The sequence below is a fragment of the Pundamilia nyererei genome, unplaced genomic scaffold (assembly GCF_000239375.1).
Source record: "Pundamilia nyererei isolate P.nyererei 1_Seehausen unplaced genomic scaffold, PunNye1.0 scaffold00086, whole genome shotgun sequence".
Taxonomy (NCBI): Eukaryota; Metazoa; Chordata; class Actinopteri; order Cichliformes; family Cichlidae; genus Pundamilia; species Pundamilia nyererei.
In genome coordinates this window covers 690,499-698,085 of record NW_005187487.1, presented here as the reverse complement: position 1 = coordinate 698,085, position 7,587 = coordinate 690,499, and positions in this window count along the sequence as shown.

Genomic DNA, 7,587 nt, shown 5'->3' with positions numbered 1-7,587 from the left:
TCCCCAACATCCTCCAATCCTGACCACATGATCAAGTGTTGTTCTTACAGTATACTTTATTCCAAAGTAACACTGACATTTTTAAGGATACTTCTACTTGTTGTGTAATCCTAATTTTAACGCATACATAGGAAAAAAAACAAGTTTCCTGCAAGCATCAAGGTCAGAGATTACAAGCTTGCGCTAATAACTCTACTTAACATCCTGTTAAGTATTTTTAAACTACTGAGTGATGTGTCTGCAGATGATTTTTTTAAGGCGAATCAAACTTCCTCAGACTGCCTCTGTGCCTTCAGTAACTAAGAATGAAATCCCTCCCTCCATTCTCCTGCAGATAAACTGGAAGGACTCCAAGTTCTGGATAAACCCGCGAGACTCAACGAGGCTTCGACCTCTCCCTTTAAAAACAGACGACAGGCTGAACGTGATGTTCTGGAGGCCTCGGGGAAACTCCAGGCTTGTTTTACCTCCTATTGTTCCGTCTATGTGACCAGTTAGACGGGGAACCTCGTGGTCTTTGCTCTCTGTGCAAAAACTGTCACATTAGCAGCTGTTGTTATGCAGCATTGTTTGCAGTGCATCACGTTGTGCATACATATTTTGGTACGTTTTACAAGTGATCTACAGTGCATGTATGTTTTAATGTTCTGATGCGAGAATGGAAAAATTACAGAAACCACAAACAACAAAAGCCGCAGGCACACCCACAGTTGACTGCATGTACATGCTTTTTATGTAGACCACGGCTATTTTAGTTACCTAGAACTTAAATAGATACTAGGCATGAAAAACATCTTTATCAACTTAAATTATAAAGGTTTAAAGGGAGCATTTTCAAAACTAAACTAAATTAGAAATGTGCAGGAACGGTCTTTTGTTTTATTCCTGCATGATGGGGCTTTAATGCATGTGTTTACTGAGAGTGTGAAGGAAACTCAAGGCTTCTGCCAATCCAGTGTGGACTTATTCTAATCTGTATACAGTTTTGGCCAAGATGCACGCCTTACCCGAATGAGTAAGAGGAGTAGACTGGCTGTGTGCCTCGCTTCAAACTAATACTTAGTTGACCTTGTTACATTTGGCCTCTGACAAATACTCCCACATAATAACAATACAAGAGAAGTCAAAGCCAAAGCTGAAACTAAACTGAAAGCAGTGAGTGAGCCCACTCTGGTGTGCACTGTCCATCGCAATCAGCTTTGAATGCTAGTGATAAAAAGTCCCCAGCTTGAACCATAATAAAGCAGATAAATGCAGGAAAGAAATGCACTATAGCTGACACAAAATAACACGACAAAACAAAGCTGTTTTTCACATGTGTGCATGTGTCAGATCACACCTTTTATCGATTTTTACATTTACAAATTTACCGTTTCTGTCACATCCCGGTGTATCAACAGTGACGGGAAGCTCTGAGCTGCTTTTTATTCTTTAAATCCTGATATGCGTAGCTATGATTAGAATGAGTGCAACTTACTCACTTTGACTGGAAATCAGTCAGATTAAACCAGTGCGGCTCTGCTGACTGGAAGCTGTGTTATGTGACACTTTGAGACAAGCAACATTTAAAACAGTACAAAAAAATTCCGAAATGTTTTTAGACATTTAATTAGCCGCCTGAGATGCAGAAGAAGTACATGGAAATGATATTCCTGGATTTCTCCGTGCAATCTGTGTGTTTTTTCAGGCTTTTCTAATTTCAGCAGGAGTTATCAGCATTCGCCCAGATCACCTCCCTAAGGCTAAAATGTACTTTTTAGTGGGAAACCTGGGGGAAGAAAGGTGGCGTCATGTTGTCAAAGCTCTGATAAGCTCTGTTTTTATTTCATTAATGGCTTTGTAAGAGAGGGATGCACCTTACCACAGACCTCCTTCACTATAAAATGGATAAATGGATCATGATACCTCACGGAGACAGAGTTACTGAGGCCCGACCCTGGTGCCAGGTTTTGTGAGTGAGCGCCTGGTACTTCCTCCTGAAACAGCCACGGGGGCCTTTAAGGGTCCAGTGCTCATGGGGGTTTGATGATCACCCAAACTAACTGTTGCCAAGTTGTCGTTCCAGCCTGATTTAACAGACCTGTGTGCAACATTTTTAACATAACCATCATAGTAAATGGTAAACTACACTTTGGTAAATAGTAATTTACTGTAGGTGTTGTTAAAAGGCCATTGTGGTCAAACATTTGCATCCACTTATCATGGGCATGGATTTTATGGTCATTTTGAGCTTTTAATGATTTCTTTTAACAGTTCTTTTTCGAGGGTGGAAAGATTGGTACGCCTTAGCAAGTTGCACTGCCAAGAGACACTTTTGATAGCTATCAACAAGCTTTTTGTATAAGTCTGGCTTATTTGACCGCTCTTCTTGGCAGGATTGGTAGAGTTTATTGAATCATGGCATGGACCTGGCTTTTAAACATAGTTCACAAACTTCCAATAGTGTTGTGGTTGGGGTTTTTGGAAAGGCCATTTCAGAAGTTTAATGTTATCCCATTTTATCCATTCTAAAACCAGTTTTTATGTGTTTGGAACATTGTCCTGCTGGAATCGTCAATTATGGCTGTTTCAACCATCCTGCTGTTGATTTGAGGGGAAGTTGAAGAAATCAGAGGTAGGGGTGACACATCCAAATAACTTACACACAGTTGTTTGAGCTAATGACCGTGGAATCTGTAGTTGTTTAGAAATGGCCCAAAGAGACATTCCCAACTTGTGTAAATGTACAATTCTCCTTCGGTCTTCAGTGAATTCCTTGGATTTTCCAAAGGAATATACCAATTAAAGATGTATGTTGCACTGTTTTCACTCTGGAAAAAAAACAGCCCAAATAAATAATTGACATGCATGCCCACGATGAGTCTACGTAAACTTCTGACCACAAATGTAGGTGGAAATGCAAAGTGGAGTTACAAAATACATCTTGTATTATATACACACAACTCCTTTGGTTTGTTTACATTCTTTTCTTGGAAATGATTAGCCAGCACCTCCTTTCCAATGCCATCAGATGAGGGAGCAACATGTAGTTTATCTTTTCTCAGTCACAAAAAGGCAAGATTTTATGAACCTAATTTTTTTATGAACCCGACCACCTAATCCAACACGTAGTCTGAAAGCCACACAAAAACACACCATCTACAGTTTTCCTCTGAAATAATCTTTTTGAAACTAGCCCTATTCTGTTTGATTAGACAATAGAGATGGCAGAGTACTTCCACAGGTCAAAAGTGGTCCTGCATAAAAGGAAGTGAGATAAAACAGTGCCAAATATTATGGCATCCTCATTTGTCACCTCAGCGTTTCTCTTGGTTACAGTAATGATAACAAAAGCAGACCAAACAAAACATGAATGTGGTGGAAGGACAAGGAATAGTGGCGCCAGTTCCTGGCAATCCAGTTTGGCCTGAATTAAAAGTAAAGTTATTATACACTACTAAAAAAAAGAAAATTAAAGAACCACTTTTCAATGAAGAGTACAGCATCAGTGAAACCTCTAGGGTAGCAGAGGGGGTTGTTAATCAACCACCTACTTTTCTGACTGTGTTTTCAATAGTTTTGCAGTTATTTAGGGTCAGTGTTACTACTGGTAGTGTGTGGTGATACCTGGACTCTTCAGAGGTTGCGCAGGTAGTCCAACTCCTCCAGGATGGTACATCAATACTGGTTATTGGCAGAAGACTTGCTGTGTCTCCCACCACAGTCTCAAGAGTATGGATGAGATTCCAGGAGACAGGCAGTTACTCCAGGAGAGCTGGACAGGGCCACTTAAGGTCCTTAACGCATTGGCAGGATCGTTATCTGCTCCTGTGTGCAAGGAAGAAAAGAATGAGCACCGCCAGCAGTGACCTTTAGCAGGCCACTGGTGTAAATGCCTCTGACCAAACAATCAAAAACAGATTTAATGAGGGTGGTCTGAGGGCCCCGTGCACACTGCCTGACCCTGACTGGCACTGGCAGGTCCACTGGTGCCCTGTGTGAAAGGGTTTGGAGAAGTCCTGGAGAATGTTATGCTGACCGAAACATTGAGATATGATGTATTTTCTGTGGTAAGTTAAATATTTGTGGAGTATAGTTAACTAAAAACTAAACTAGAAATTTCTTTAACTACAATAAAAATAGAAACTAGGCTTTTCAAAAAAAATAAAACTGAAACTATTTTGTGAACCTGGAAAAATAAATAAAATAAAAATATAGAGTAGAAGTCTTTAGTTTTACTCTCTGTCAGTTTGCAGAAAATGTGATCACGACCTGCCTGATGAGGGGTCGGCTGGTGTGCTTATTGAGACTCGGGAAATGCTTGTGAAAGCAAACTGAAATAATAATTAACTGAAAAATACAAAACTATAATAACGCTGATTTCTCAGAGTCGATGATGTTTTAAGACACTTTAGAAAAAAAATCTGTTTTTCTTTATAGAGTTGATTACTAGAAAATGTCACCAGTAAACATGGCTATTTGTATTTTTTACCACCCAGTGTATGATATTTGATACAGTTATTGTGAGTTATTGAGATTTCTACACCACCAGTGGGATTTCTTTCCCGCGAAAAACAAGAAATTGCTCAATTCACTTTCAAGCAATATGTTCCAAAAGAAAAAGCCAGATACAACAAATATGATAGAAATTTAAACCCATATGTGCAAATTAATGTTAAAATAGTTTTTTAAAAATTAACCGAAGGTTCAATAAAGACACAGAAATAAATGTCTGGCAATTACTTCCTGGTTCATACTTTAAAAGGTTTACATCCTCCCAAGAGCCGGAGTGTCATTGCTTTGGGTTTGCAGATGTGTTGGGTGTTACTAGCTGAATCCGAATCCCGAACCATTGAAAACCATTGAATGAACTGAATGTGTAGGAGTGAAAAGCCTCCTTGCGTGAGCCCTTTCTGTTTCCATTCTCTAGGTACAGTCATTGTTATATAAATGCACACCTGCAGCATATTTGTGCTTGATAACATTGAGCGTGTGGCGTGGGAATCCCTGGGTATTCTGAACACGACCAGACATGTGCTGCGCACAATGACTCACTATGAATCACACACCACGCACAAAGCAGTGTGGTAAAGGGTCAAAGTTAATAATTGTGACTCATCAAATCAGTAAACTTGTTAAGACTGAAAGCATGATAGAGATGTGAACTCTGGACTTTTACTCTGCACACCTGTTTCTACCTGCTTCCCCATTTTTCTCCATTTCCTGCTTCCTCTCCCGGACCACAGACTCCACTGGAGGATTTTACAGTCATGTGCTTAAAATGCACGCTGCTCTTCTAGTTTACTCGCTGTCAGCAACCTGTAGTGTACTGTATAACTGTATAACCCTGTGTGAAGACAGACAGCAGCCAAAACAGCTGCTGTTAAATTTATAGATAACATAATAACAATAATGAACTTTATGCATACAACACCTTTAAAAATCCAGTTTCCACTAAAATTGTGCGCTCAAATAGTTGGAAACTATTAACTACAGGAAGAACTACAGTGTAATAATAATGCTGTGCATTGAAATAAAATTGGAATTTTATAAGTTTTCCAGATATTAAATTAAAAATTTACATTAAGGAACCAGGATGACTTCAGATATTTGCAACTAAGGGATTTTTATGATAGGGAAGAAAAGCCCAGTGAAAATTTGGACAAAAGCTGCATAATTAGAACCACTGTAGGTATAATATCTACATTTTACCATCAGCTACTGGAGAGGAAAGAAAATACAACACTTTACATTAAACAGAAAGAGTGAAAGAGTAATTTTCTATTGGTGATACAGACATGTTGAAGACCCCTCTCATGTGTTTTGTCTTTTAATTTTTGGGCGAGCATGCATTTTGTTGTCAAAATTCTGGGTCATGTTTGGTGTTTTATTTAGTTAATGTGGCAGAAAGTATTGTGTCAAAAGAAGATGGGTAATTGTTTAAAATCTCATTGACTGGATGCAACTGACTCATAAGATAAGATTCCACGAGGAAACAAAATAGAGAGAAATGGAGGACGTTTACATGTCAGGGACAGGGTGAGGACTGAAATGTTGATCTAGAGACAAAGCACTCCAGATTGTACACAGGTAGCAGTTGGTCTGTTTTGTTTCGTTTGTGTTATCTCTGAAGTAGAACAGAAAGCAAGACATTAGGGAACAGCACAGCAAGATAAAGTCAAGGCAAAGATGAGAAAAACTGACACAAAAAAAAGAAAATAGGCAACCATTAAATACCAAAACCTCTCATCTGTTGTAGGGTTAATACAGAGAGACAGGCCCCTCTAGAATCACCACTTAACCTAAACTCTTTGGACTCTAGCTCGTGGATTTAAATGCGCGATCTTCTTGCCGTGAAGCAACAGTGCAAACCAAAGCAGTGAAAGTGGAAAGTGATTTAATGAGCCTTCTCGGAGAGTATGCTCCAAAGCTGAGGGGCCGGATGGTACCTTTGGTTACAGAAAGTCAGGTGCTTAACTCTGACCTCTGTATGCACTTTCCTGATGAGTTTATGGACAATCAGATCCCCCGCTCGCTCGTCATATCAAGAAAATGCTCAGCTCAAGACTTCATCACCGGTCTTTGACACGTCTACATCTGCACAACTGAGCACGAGGAAGAACATGACGGCTGGCAGAGCACTCGGGTCTCTCGCTGTCAAACTCACAGAAGTGTTGAAACTATCGTGGAAGACTCGGAAACATTCATCTCTAAATGAGATAAGACAATCAGCTGTCGTGCATGACACCCACACTCCTGATCTACCCGTAATCAGGCTTCAAAAGACACATTCCCACACTTTATAATAACAATTATCAATAATTGGTTGATTGTTAGCTCAGTTTATGGCTTTTTACTGTTAACAAACATTGTATTTATGATTAATAATGTTTACTGATGGAGTGGCGACAGCGTAATTTACTGTGAACCATCATGGTCTGTTTCTCTCACTGGTTAGTTTTACTTTGGTTAGGTTTAAGCACCAAAACTGCTTGACTAGTTTTTTTGAAATTGTTGTGGTTTGGATTAAATGTGATATCAGACTGAGACCAATATCACTGTTGGCAGGACATCGGCATCATGGGACCAACGCCAAAGGACCCGGAAATCTCTGGGAGCAGGTCTGATATAAAATGTTTGTATGGCACAAACTGATGATGTGTACACAGTATATAACATGACTCATAGCTAATGACATTATTTATTACTATTTCATTGTTTCTTGCCCGTGAAATAACTGTTTACCAAAGTGTAGCTTACCATTTATTACTGATGGTTATGTTAAAAATCTTGAAAATCAGGTGTTTTAAACCAGGCAACTCAGCAGCTTGGTGACAGTTAGAATTGATTTTAACATTTTACCACCACAATTTGTCACTTGAAGCACATCTGGCCTTTCAGAGTGAAAGCGTCGATGGTGGTTTTGTTTATGCCATAGGGGTCCCTCGGCTTTACAAGGACCTCTTTGAAAAAGCTCACAGAGCCGGAATCCTCTGTTAAATCGATTTTTAAAGTTTTCACAGCCCTGTTTTGTTTAGCACTGTTGCTTCATGGCGAGAATCCACCAGCTGGGCTCTTTCTGTGCACCGCTTCCTCCCACAGTCCCCC